This window comes from Notechis scutatus, chromosome Z (genome assembly GCF_049901735.1).
Source record: "Notechis scutatus isolate UNSWTSFEM ecotype Mainland chromosome Z, rNotScu1.2, whole genome shotgun sequence".
Classification (NCBI taxonomy): Eukaryota; Metazoa; Chordata; class Lepidosauria; order Squamata; family Elapidae; genus Notechis; species Notechis scutatus.
Window position 1 is genome coordinate 131,562,200 of NC_142025.1, and position 13,913 is coordinate 131,576,112.

At 36.6% G+C, this 13,913-nt stretch overlaps 1 long non-coding RNA gene across 1 annotated transcript in view; it reads left to right on the forward strand.

Annotated features, from left to right (window-relative positions):
• LOC148129296 (uncharacterized) overlaps positions 1-13,913 on the forward strand; it is a 189,073-nt gene that overhangs the window by 89,096 nt on the left and 86,064 nt on the right. The window lies entirely within an intron of this gene.

The following is a 13,913-nucleotide window of genomic DNA, read 5'->3' on the forward strand; positions in this document are numbered from 1 at the left end:
CAAATTCTTGGTTTCAAATCTCTGTAGGAATTTGGAAACGTGTCTTTTATCAGATATACTTTCCACCACAAAAGGCAAGATACTGTATTTATCTCAAGCATAGCATATTTCCTGCAAAATTATCCTTCTCATTGACACTAAGTTGAACACACACACACACACACACACACAAATTATATGTGTGTGTGTGTGTGTGTGTATTCCTAATTAATCCAATCTAAGAAATCTAATAAAAAATAGATGAAACAAAAATTTATTACATTATATCCCTAATAAATCTATTCCCAGTAAATCAAATCTAACAATTAGATCTAGGGATAATTTATGACATGTGTATTCCTAAAAATATTCCCAATAATTATAATTAATACATTTAATATATACCTATTTATTATATTCCTAAAAAATATAATATGTAGCTCTCCTTTTATTCAGCAGCTCCAGTACTTTATAATCTACATAAGAATCACCATAAAGCTCAAACCAACAATGGAGACAGAGGAGGAAGAGAAGGAGGAGGAGTAAATTTGACTGCATACCTTATGATTATCTAAGATTGTAATTATGAAATCATTACTCTAAGGCAGAAAAAAATTTTTCCATGCTAATAGCATATTGGTATATAACTCCTGAACTGATGAAAGGGAAAGTTGGTGTATGTATGTATGAATGTATGTATCCATCAATCCATCCATCCATCCATCTATAGATTCAGCAGACCACCTTTCCCGAAGGCATTTGCAGCGGTGGTCAGAAATGGCTACCTCAAAGAAGAACTTGGCCGGAAAAGAATGTGCAGGAGGAAGATAAGAAGAGAAAGTTTTGGCTGACCGGGTTAAATTGCAAAAGCAACAACTAAGGTACCCTGGAATTTAAACTAAAAAAAAATAACATCGTTCCCAAAAAAGATTCTGAAGCAGTGAAGGAAAGTGAAAAGGGAAAGGTTTTTTTTTTTTTTCCTTCTTCTCTCCCTTTCCCTGTACTGACAACTAAGAGACTAAAATAAGAAATCGGGGGAAAAAAATCTGCTTTGACATCAACAGGCAATTAAGCTGAAAATAAAACAAAATGTCAAAGGGATAATAAACATTTCTGGACACTATAAAATTTGTTTAAGCAGGAAAGGAGAGAAAAAGAATAAAAGGACAAGATCTGGAAAAAAGGGAGGAGACTGCCTGGAATTAAAAGGAATCAACACTAAAACTTCAACAAGACTTCTAAAAGATACATTTTAACTGAAACTTGGCAACTAAATAGTAGAACCCCAGATAGAGAAAGTGAAAAAAAGCAAAAAGAAACAGCTTGTGTGTATTTTGATTACTTGATGATCTTTGGATTCTTGGTTATTGCATTTGAATGACTAAAATTAATCGGGTGGTTGTTTAAAAATTTATACAATGGTACTACTTCTGGATGAATTGAAAATGGAACTTAAAAAGTACAAAGAAGATGCACAAGAAGGGAGGGGTTCTTTTGGCTTCATTTTTCAATTCTTAGAAATGGAGATTTGGAACTATGAGAAACAACAAGAAACGTCTGCAAAACAAGAAGACTGGGACAAAGAAGAAGCCATCTTTAATGAATAAGGAGTTTTATGTGGGGAAGGAAAAGGAAAGGGGGGAAAGAGAATAGAGAATTTAAGACTTAAAATAACAACCAAAGGAAAAAAAATTACAACAACAAAAAGAACAGCCTTAGATACCAATGATAGGAAGAATTGGAATGAACTCTTTACCTAAAGACTCTCTCTTTGAGGGAAATGGGCAGACCAAGAATGTGAAATATTTTATAAATACATAAAACTAAATCTAGTTAGTGGTAGATAAAAAGTCAATCCAATTTGACTGGTACTACAGGATAGTTCTACCTTTTAGGATAGTGATGATAACATTCTATTTGCAAAGTCTAGACTAACCCACCTTGGTTGTGCTTAGTAAGACTTTGCTGAAGATTTTAAAGCCAGTATCAAGTCTCCTTTGATAACACCTTTGTTCCTGGTGATTTCATGTTCCTATCCAACTAATTTTCTTGGCAATCCTTGTTTTGGAAGTTTTCTCCCAATTTTCCTATTTAGTTGATGATTCTCCCAAGAAGATTAGATAAATATGTTAAGTCATCCAAAAGATTGCCTTATTTCCCAAGAAATGAGATGACAATGCCATTGAGCCAATTTAAAAGACTGAAAACCACAAGATATTTTTCAATAAGCCAACCAATCCATGAGACTCCACTTCTCCATTTTTTAAAATTTCTTTTAACTTGAACTTAACTAACAGCCAGGGTTTTCCCCCCCATCTCTTCTGCTTTTCATGGGTGGGAGACTTTTTTCCCTTTGTGTAATTACACAAATTGCATAGAATATGACAATGGTGGCTAATCTTTTTCATGTTGCGTGCCAAAAGTGTACTCACGTGCATGCATGGATGGACCCGCATACCTGCACTCATGATGCAATGCGCATGCAACTCCCTCGCCCCCCTGTGCATGTACGTGTAACCCCCTGTGTAGGCACTGCATGCCTCTGTGCATGTGACTCCCGCATTGCACACCTCTGCATATGTGCACACAACCCCCTGCATGCCTCTGTGCATGCGTGCATGTGTCTCCCCCCATGCATGCATGGAAGATACTTCCGGGTGACCTCATGTGCTGGCAGAAGTGGCTTTGTGTGCCACTTCAGCACGTGTGCCATAGGTTTGCAATCACAGGGATATGATATCAACAGTCTCCTCTCCACTGCTGCCGGTTTCAGACCAGTTCTAGCGAACCATTAGTTCCAACGATCAGCTGGCCCTGCCAACCTGCACCCACCCTATCCTGTCCTATATTTCCCTGTTTTTCAACTCAACTGATTCACACAGCACAGTGGATTTCTGTGCCTCAGCTATTTTACTTACCTGTGCTGCCCTAAAAGGTGAGCTGTTGAAGTTAAAAATTGGTGCTTTTTGAAGGCTGTGCACGCTCACAAAACTAGTTGCAATACAGCTGCAATCTTGGGGCTCCGAGATCGCAGCTGATATCCTCGCCCCTGGACGGTCCCAATGGACCTAAACTGTCCTGTAGAGACGGTGACAGTAAGGGGCGCATTCTGTAGATCCCAGGGACATCGCAAGTCCCTGATTGATCCAGAAGAAGCGCTTTTGCCATCGGTGGAGAGGCAGCCATTAAGCTGCTGAAGCTGGGACAGCTCCAGAAGGACGAGATAGAAAGAGAAGTGTATCGGCTGGGGAAGCCTCAGAATATTTGTTTTTTTGCTCTAATTTTTTTCTCATTGGGATGTTTGCCTATTTATCTCTACTCGTGACTTATTTTTATGGCTATTTTTCATTTTTTGAGGCCTTTCAATTGGATTAAGGTGGGAAGAACCTGAAGAACTCTTTTTTTTCTTTTTCTTTGCTTATTATTTTTTAATATTGTTGGGTTTTATTTTGTCTTTTTTTCTCTTCATTTTTAAATTTTTACTTTTGATTTACAATTGAGTATCTCACAACTGGATTAAGGTCTTGAAGAACCTGAAGAATTTTCTTCTTTTTAACTTTGGGCTTTTTACTTTTTACTGGCTTTTTTTCTTTTTTTGTGTGTTTTCCTCTTTCCTAATTGGATTACAATTGGTTACCTTATTAATTGGATTAAAAGAACCGGAAGACTCTGAGCTACAGAAATGAGTAAGAAAATTCTACCTTCGGGCATCTCAACTTCTGCTCCTGTTTCCCCATCATCTGGAGGACGACTTCTAACAATGGCGAAGCAAGATAAAGCACAAGTGGATTTAACGATGGTTATGCAAGGAATACAAGAACTTAAAATGAGCATTGAACAAAGAATGGAGAGTATTGATCAAAGAATTGGGAAGATTGATGAAAAATTTGAAAATTTTCAACAAATGATGGTGAAACATGATGAGAGAATCCAAAAAATAGAAGAGAAAGATAAGCAAAGAGATGACACAATTGGAAATATTGATAGTAGATTAACAACGGTTGAACAAGAAAAAAGTGGGATGTTGAAGTGGGAGATGGACAGATCAGAATTCTATCTTAGATTCCAAAATATCGAGGAAGAAAAAGGACAAAACTTGGCTGCAGTAATGATTGAAATTTTGGCTGGAGCCTTGGAAATATCAGAGGAAAAGATGATGGATGGAGTAGATGAGATATATCGGGTTTTCACAAGATATGCGACGAGGAACCAATTACCAAGAGAGGTCCATGTTAGATTCACCAAAAAAACTATTAAAACTCAAATATTACAAGCTGCAAGAGAGAAGGTGTTGAAATATAAAGACAAAGAGATTGTGGTCTTAAAACAAGTACCTAGAAAAGTGAGAGAGATCAGAAGAGAATATCAATTTTTGACCAAAATGCTACTGAAAAAAGAGGTGAACTACAGATGGCTGATCCCAGAAGGATTAATGTTTACATGGCAAGAACAGAGATATAGAATTGATTCATTTGAGAAAGCAGAAACATTTTACAAGGAATTTTTCGAAAGAAGAGAAATGGAGATAGAAAAAGAGAACATTTTAACTGAATTTGAAGAGGACCAAATAGGAATGGGAAAAGAAGAAGGTGCAGTAGGTGGACAAGTGGAGACCAAAGAACAACGTGAAGTAAGATCCACGAGAGCTGTTAGACCTAAATATAAAGCATAACCATGGAGGAAAAAAAACTGATTTCTATGAATATAAATGGACTGAATTCAGCTACCAAAAGAAGAAAAACTTTTCACAAACTAGAGAAGTTAAAATTTGATATAATTTGCTTACAAGAAGTACACATTAAAAAAACAATATGAACAATTACTGGCACGACCAAAATTAGGGAAAATATTTACCTCTCTGACTCACTGTAAGAAAAGAGGAGTGGTTTTGTACATTAAAGAAACCATTCCAGCAAAATTGATCTATACTGATGAAGACGGAAGAATTTTAATGGTTGAAATGATTGATAATAATGTAAAAACACTCCTGATTGCAATTTATGCCCCGAATGATAAACAAGAAGAATTTTACAAAAAATTACATATGGAAATAATTGGACTGGACTATGCTAATATACTTATGATGGGAGATTTCAATGGAATTGTAGACAATAAACTGGACTATACAGCAAAAGCAACACGACAAAATAGGAAGACTCTCCCTAAATCTTTTTTTAAAATGACAGATGAATTAAATTTAAAAGATATATGGAGAGAAAGAAATGCTAAAATTCAACAATATACTTTCTATTCAAATAGACATTTATCATGGTCCAGAATAGATATGATTTGGACATCAACAGAATTATTATCCAATATTCAAGAAATAAATATTGAAACAAGTACATGGGCAGACCATAATCCAATGACAATTAAATGGAAAGGACAAAAAAGAAGATCGAGATGGACATTAAACAATACTATTTTAAAGGAAAAAGACTTCACACAATGGATGGAAAAAGAATTGGCCTTCTTCTTTAGTGAAAATAAAAAAGAAGATACTTCAATAAAGAATGTTTGGGATACAATGAAGGCATATGCGAGAGGATTAATAATAGACTATATAAAGAAAAAGAACATTTGGAAGAGGCAAACCATCAAAGCTCTAGAAGATGACTACAAAAAATTGGAAAAAGAATTACAGAAAATGCCACAGAAAAAAGACATTAAACTTAAAATGGACATAACTAAACATAAAATGGGTCAGGTAGAGAAAGAAGAACTGGCACAAAAAATTAGAAGTGCTAAACAGAACTATTTTGAATATGCAAATAGGCCAGGTAGATGGTTAGCATATAAACTGAGAAAGGAGAAAGAATCAAGGAAAATACTACAGTTAATAGATGATCAAGGCCAAATGTGCTATGATAATAAGGAGAAAAAGACAATTATCCGAGACTTTTATGGACAATTATATAAACAGGAGGATCTTGATGAGGAAAAAATGAAACAGTATTTACAAAATGCTAACCTACCTAAGATACCTGAAGAGACTGAAAAATGTTAGAAAGTACTATAACAATGATGGAATTAACTGAAGCATTCAACAGACAGAATAATGGAAAAACACCAGGTCCAGATGGGCTTCCGGCAGAATTTTATAAAACGCTACAAGAATCATTGAGCATTCCACTGCTAGAAGTCATGAATGAAGTTATGTTAAATAAGAAAATACCTAAAACATGGTCAGAAGCTTATATTACACTTATTCCAAAAGAAGGGGCCGACCTATTACAAATTAAGAACTATAGACCTATTTCTTTATTGAATGCGGATTATAAAATCTTTAAGGCCAATTTTGGCAGAAAGGCTTAAAAAATACTTAAATAGTTTTATTCATCCTGATCAGAATGGATTTTTACCAAAGAGACAAATTAAAGATAATATGAGGGTAATTTTGGACACTTTGAATACTATGAGGCGCATCCTGAAAAACAAATGGCTTTGATATTCCTAGATGCCCAAATGGCATTTGATAATGTGAACTGGAGATTTATGTTATTATTACTGGAACAGATGGGCTTTGCTATTCAAGCAATAGAAGCCATATATTATAAGCAAACGGCAAGAGTAATGATAGAAGGAGAATTTACAGACTCTATTAATATAAGAAAAGGCACAAGACAAGGATGTCCATTATCACCTTTGTTATTTGTATTGACTCTGGAAGTGTTGAATAGAAATATTAGAGAGGATCAAAATATAAAAGGAATGAAAGTCAAAAAGGAGGAATTTAAATTGCAAGCTTTTGCGGATGACTTGGTTTTTATTCTGGAAGATCCTCTAGAGACAGCTCTAAAATTATTGGAAAATATAGAGACATACGGTGAGATGGCTGGTTTGAAAATAAATAAAGATAAAACAAAGATTTTGACAAAGAACATGTTATTAAGACAAAGAGAAGAACTGGCAGATCTATTGAAAATTCAAGTTATGAATAAGGTTAAATATTTGGGGATACATTTGATGCCAAGATGTACTACATTGAAAGAGAATAACTATATTAAACTTAAACAGCAGATAGCATCTGATTTGAAGAAATGGGAAAACCTACAACTATCATTGATAGGTAGAATTTCAACAATCAAGATGAATATTTTACCCAGAATTTTATATTTGTTTCAAACAATACCAATTAGGCTTGGCAAAGATTATTTTGAAGAATTAAATAAAATTGTGTTCAAGTATATATGGCAAGGTAAGAAAGCGAGAATAAAATTAAAACTTTTACAAGATGCTAGAACTAGAGGAGGATTTGGCCTTCCTAATTGGGAGTTGTACTACCAAACTGCAAATTTAATGTGGGTCAAAGAATGGATAGCATTAAGAAAGACTAGATTGTTGACATTAGAAGGACATGATTTATTACTGGGCTGGCATGCTTTTCTGTGGTATAAGGGAACTAAATCACAGGGCTATTTTAGAAGGCATTATATACGGGAGTCTTTATGGTTGAACTGGGAGAAAATTAAGAGACAATGCTATTTGAAAATCCCAGTTTGGTTATCAACTATTGAAGCTTTTTCTTATCCTATAACATATAAGAAGGAACAAACAGTTAGATATGGGGAAATATTGGATGAAAAGGGTGAACTTAAAACGATGCAAAATTTAGAAGAACAAGGTATAAAGATGAATTGGTTTTCATATGCGCAAATACACTCAAGGTATGTTAAAGATTCTAAAACAGAGGGATTTTATGATAAATTGACTAACCTAGATAGGATTTTGACAGGTACTGATGAAAAAGTGATCAAAAAATTATATAGTTACTTGCTGGAAATTAAATTAGAGGAAGAACAAGTTAAAGAAATGATGATTGCTTGGGGGAAGAATTTTGGATATGGGATTGATTTAGAGAAATGGCAAAAATTGTGGTCTCAAAATTATAAAATGACAATGTCAACAGCATATAAAGAAAATTTGTATAAGATGTTTTACAGGTGGAATTTTCCCCCGACAAGAATAGCAAGAATGTTCAAGAATAAATCTGAAAAGTGCTGGAAATGTCATCAGATACCTGGCTCATATTACCATATGTGGTGGACTTGTGAGGACGCTAGAAAATATTGGACTAGAATTCGCATATGGTTGGAAAAAATGACAAAGAAACATATAGATTTGAAACCAGAGATTTTTTTATTGGGAATCTTACCTGATAAATATAATAAAAATTTGAAGTATTTGATTGTAAATGTATTAACAGCGGCTAGGATTGTATTTGCTAAAAATTGGAAGAGTGAGAAAATACCATCAGAGGAAGAAATTATTAAGAAAATATTGGAATGTGCTGAAATGAGTAGATTGACATTTGAAATTAGAGAACAAGAAGATAAACAATTTTATGAAGTTTGGGATCTTTTTTATCAATGGTTAGATAATACAATATAATAATAGAATATTTAGAAACTTAGGAAACAATGAATATACACTTTTTCTTGGTTTTGATAATATTTCTAGAACATTTTAAGATAGATTTGGTATGATTTTATGAATTGTTATAAAATAAATTAATTAAATTATAGTTATCTCGTTTAAGCATAAATTAGTAAAATTATAGTCAAAGGATTGTTTAATAATGATATTAGGATATATAAATATTGATTGATAATATGAGTTATTATGTAATATAATTATTATGATGACTATGAAATAGATGCACAAAAAGGAGTGGTAAACCAACCGATACACTGTCCGCAAATTTATGAAGAATGATGATGTTTTTATGTTATGTCTTATGTTATGTTTTATGTGTTTTTGTTTGTTGTTAAAATCAATAAAATTTTTACCAAAAAAAACACAAAAACTAGTTGTTAAACCGGTTGCAGCCGACCACCACTCCTCTTCATCTTCAGCTGTAAATGTACATAACATATACAAAATAATAAATATAAATTACACTACATTGAAATATATTATGGTATTTTTCAAGTCTTTTTCTTCCATTTAGCTCCATCACTTTCTTAGACATCTGTCATTTAATACCAGCAGTGGAGCAATTATTTCTTTTGATAAAAATGGTGAATTAATAGGAAAGTTTGACATCATCAACTGGGTCACATTCTCAAACCAGACTTTTCTTAGAGTCAAAATTGGAAGGATAGACCCACAGGCTGCCTTAAACCAACTGTTGACTATTTCTGAAAAGAACATTGTCTGGCCAACCCAGTTTGGGCTGGTAGAATCCATGTCATTCCAATATCTTTTTATTTTCTTACTCAAAATTGTTCAAAATATTGGACTCTTCTTCACATATTGAAATTTCTGATTGTGCCCTTTTCTTATTTTATGTCTCTTCCATTCATGGACAGATCCAGCCCATTTCCTTGTGCAATGCTAAATGCCATTCAGGCTATAGAAAGACCAAGAAAGAGAACAAACACTTTTGCTGCTATGATTGTATCCCATGTTCAGAAGGGAAGATCGCAAACCACACAGGTAAGAAACCATGTGAATGTATGGGGTCAGCATCATTTTTCCATTTTCATGTGCTGTATTAATTTGCAATGAAATTTCAAAGTAAGCGTCAGTGCTGGAAATGAAGATATGGATATAGAAAATCATAAATTCTACTCTGTTGTTTAGGAATATAATAATTATATTATTATTACTATACTATATTACTATATTCATTAGAATATGAGAACTTCTGATATTTATTACTATTTATTTATCTCACTCCTATAGTTTTAATTCACTAACTTAGAAAGATCTTGACAAAATAAGAACAAATATGGTAAATCCAATGCAGAATTAATGGATGTATGAATATATATAAAAATGTAGCTTCTTATGGACATTCCTTTAGGAGAAATGTAACCTCATTTATCATGGCAGGTAAGAAGATATATTCCTTTCCACCATTTTGTTTGTGATTTAAAAACAAACTTTAATTGATTATGCAAATTCTATTGGAAATGCAATAAACATACCCTCAATTGTTTATATGGTGGAATATATAGATATGTCAAGGATGTTTTGATTTAATACATCCATTTGCTTTTCCAAACATGGATGATTGTTTTCTATGTCCACCTGATCATTATCCAAATAAAGGTAATGATTCATGCATTCCCAAATACATAAGTTATCTATCTTATGAAGGAAATCTGGGCATTGGATTGAGCACCATGGCTTTTGTGCTTTTCTTCAACACAATTTCTGTGCTGGGTGATGGTGGGATTGGACGTTGAGGTAGTGGTTGGCAGATGGCACACTAGGACACACCATATACCAGAAGAAAACACACACCAACCACTACCTTGACGCCCAATCCCACCACCACCCAGCACAGATAAACTCCGTGGCCAAAACACTAATCGCCAGAACCAAATGCCTGGCAGACAAGACACACATAAAGACTGAACTATGCACCCTGATTAAAGTACTGACAGCCAATGGCTTCCACAAAAGCAAAATCACCAGCTTGATCCACAAAAACACACTGAGACATAATGGAGATCTAGAAGATGAACAGACCTATGGAACAGCTGTCCTGCTCTACATAAGAGGTACTACAGACAAAATCAGTAAGATATACACAGGCATCACATCAAGACTGCCTTCAAAACAGACAGAAAAATAGCAGCCATCCTAGGAAACCCCAAAGATAACATTGACCTGGGAAAACAAGGCATATATGAAGTCCCCTGTGCATCATGCCCAGCCACATACATTGGACAGACCAATAGAAGAATAAGTACCTGCCTAGATGAACACAAAAATGCAGTAAAAAAGCTGGAACACACTTCCTCACTAGTCCAACACATGAAAGCCACAGGTCATAGCATCGACTTCAATGGCACCAAAACCCTAGCCACTATAGAAAACCCCAGCTACAGAATTATCAGAGAAGCCATAGAGCTTGAAAAAAGACCTGAAACCATGAATAGAAGAGATGACTCCACCAGACTGTCAATTATCTGGAAACCTGCACTCTCAAACAAAAAAATATTCACACCACAAGCCAGCCAAACCCCTGGGAACAAACAGACTCCCCCTGATACCTCCAGCTCAAACACACCCCAACCAGACACCCAGATGAAACCTAGCTTCCTAATCAATGATAGCCGTCTGTTTACTCAGAGCCAAGCCACACTAAAAACCTCCAATACAGGAAACACAATGTTGCCAACCAATCAAGACAAAAAAGCTACAAAACAGACAGAAGATATTAGAAACACCAATCAAGCAGAACACAGCAAACTCCAAGACCAATAAACGCAGACCAAGACTCCCAACCAATTAGGACAAAGAAAAAAACATTCTGGCACAGTGTAGGCTAGCACCAAATTTAAAACAGAAATGGCTGTGAAACAGACAAACAGTATACAGAAGCCTGATGATGGCAGATGAGATTCTGCTGAAACGTTGCTACAACTTTAAAAGCACAACTATAATGACGTGGGAAAGTACCTGAACAATGCTGAATACGATACATGTAAGTACCCGCAAAAACTTAAGATATATATATATATCTTACCTACATATATATATATATGTTAGGTCTAGGTGTGTTCGGGTCTTTTCCCATGTAAGATTTTTATATATTCATATAACATTAACCAGTAACGCATGACTTTGAGAGTATTCTCTTTGAGAATATTCTCTCTAGTTTACTCCCTCATCCCAAAGGACTTCCATCTTAAAGGCTGCTTTGTTTTGTCCACTAGATTTATTTGTTGCTTTGCTCATGATGGGAAGCAGTCTCTGCTCTTCTTACAGGATCTTTCTTGGTGCCTCAATGCTTGGTAGGTTGGTAGCAGTTTGATATGTTTATTGATGGAATTGTTGGAAAACCAGGCTTGTTTCAGTAAATGCCCCCCTTTGGTTGTATCACAGGCAACAACTTCAGCCTCTTGAAAATTAAATATGTGATTATGTTCCTTCGTATGTATCCAGATAAGGGAGTGCTGCTCTTTGTGCTGGACAACCAATTCATGTTTGTGTACTCTGGTATGTAACTGCTTGGCTGTTTCCCTTACATAGTTGCTTGCACAGTTATTACAGTTGATACACCAAAGACACCTGTTCTTTGGGTGGTTTTTTTTTGGGGGGGCACATCACTCTCATTCTCAATGTTTGATCGAATTTGTGTGCCACCTTGACCCTGGGCATCAATAGAATGTTTGCCGCAGTTTCAGATACCCTCCATATATATGTGAGTACCCTCCATGCAGGTGTTCCACTAGCACCTTCAATAGGCTGTCGGGCTCTGGGTGTAATATAACTTTGGAATAAGTCCATAGAATAACCATTGAGTTTACAGACTTGATAGAGGTATGCCTGCTCTTTAGCTTTGGCTGTCAGTGTGCTACAATGGGTATCTATTCTATTGAACAGTGCCCTAATACAATTGACTTTGTGTGCGGTGGGGTGATTACACATTGTGCAAAATAAATATGTGTGTGTGTGTATTGACTCTTGATGAATATATCTTTTATTTTATGTATACTGAGAGCATTTGCACCAATACAAATTCCTTCTGTGTCCAATCACACTTGGCCAATAAAGAATTCTGTTCTATTCTATATATGTATATATGTACATGTATATGTGTTGTGACTCGGAGGTTTGAGCCTGCTCTGTTAGAAGACACAGACTTGAGCAATGAGGAAGAGGAGGATTTGGCCTTGAGGTTTGAGCCTGCTCTGCTGGAGGATTTGGAATTGTCTTCCTCTCCAGGACCTTCCTCCCTGGTTGTGCCTCAGGTGTCAACAGATAATCAGGAGAGCATAGCGGAGCCTCTGGCTGAGGATCAAACTGAGGAATGTTGGTTTGATGCGAGGCAAAGACGCAGGCATAGGCGTGAGATGCAACATAGAAGGAAAGGACAAATCAGGGACTGAGAGACTGACACGCCCCTCAGGGAATAAAACTGGGTGTGTTAGCTCTGGATTCTCGTTCGGGACAATTTGTTAATTTGGGATAGAAGCTTCAACAAATTCTGTGTGTGGCGTTTGCCTGTGATTTATGTTCTTGCTTTATTATCAGACTTGGCAGGCAGCTTGTGGGAGACTGCCAAGGACTTCTCCAGCCAAAGGAATTTAACCCTGTCGTTACTGGTCTTGTCTGCTTGTTTATATTCCTTTGGAAACTTGGACTCTCACCTCGTGGGCACAGGTGAGACATGACATTTTTGTCCCGAACCTTACAAAAACCATCTTCTGATCAAGATGGATCAACAAAGCAGCAGCAGCAGCAGCAGCAGATTAATCAGCTTCAAAATGATAACCAAGTTCTGCAGCAGCAAATTACTCAGCTGGTTAATCAACTTACATTGCTGCAGGCTCATGCTGCTCCTCCTGCCCCTCCCTGTAGGAAATGCCCGGTAGCTGTGGCGGATACGTTCTCTGGGCAGCCTGAGATGTTCCTGGCTTTCATGGGACAGTGCCAATTGTTTATGGCTCTGAGGCTGGAGGATTTTCCTGATGACCAGGCTCGGGTGGGGTTTGTAATCAGCCTTCTGTCGGGCTCGGCTGCCAGGCGGGCCACTCCTTTGTTGTTGCAGGACAGTCCATTGCTAATGAACTATCAGGGGTTTTGGCGTCACCTGAGACCCCATATGGGCTCAGACAGCAGCCAGACGCCTGAAGGAACTTCGCCAGGGGAAACGCCCCTTGCAGGAGTTCATTTCAGGGTTTCGACTGCTCTGTTTGGACTCTGCATGGAATGATGCGGCTTTAATGGACGCTTTCCAAGATGGCCTGTCGGAGGACATACAGGACGAGTTGGTTCACGTGGAGCCAGCCCCAACCCTCAATGCTCTGGTGATGCAATGCTTATGCATTGATGCCCAACTTCAACGGCGGAAGACTCAATGCCCCGTTCCGGAGCAGCCATCCACCCCAAGGCCACAGCATCCTGTACAACCAGCGCCCCAGGTCTTCCACAGTGCTGTGGCCAGGAGCCGATGGAGTTGGGTGTGATCCGAC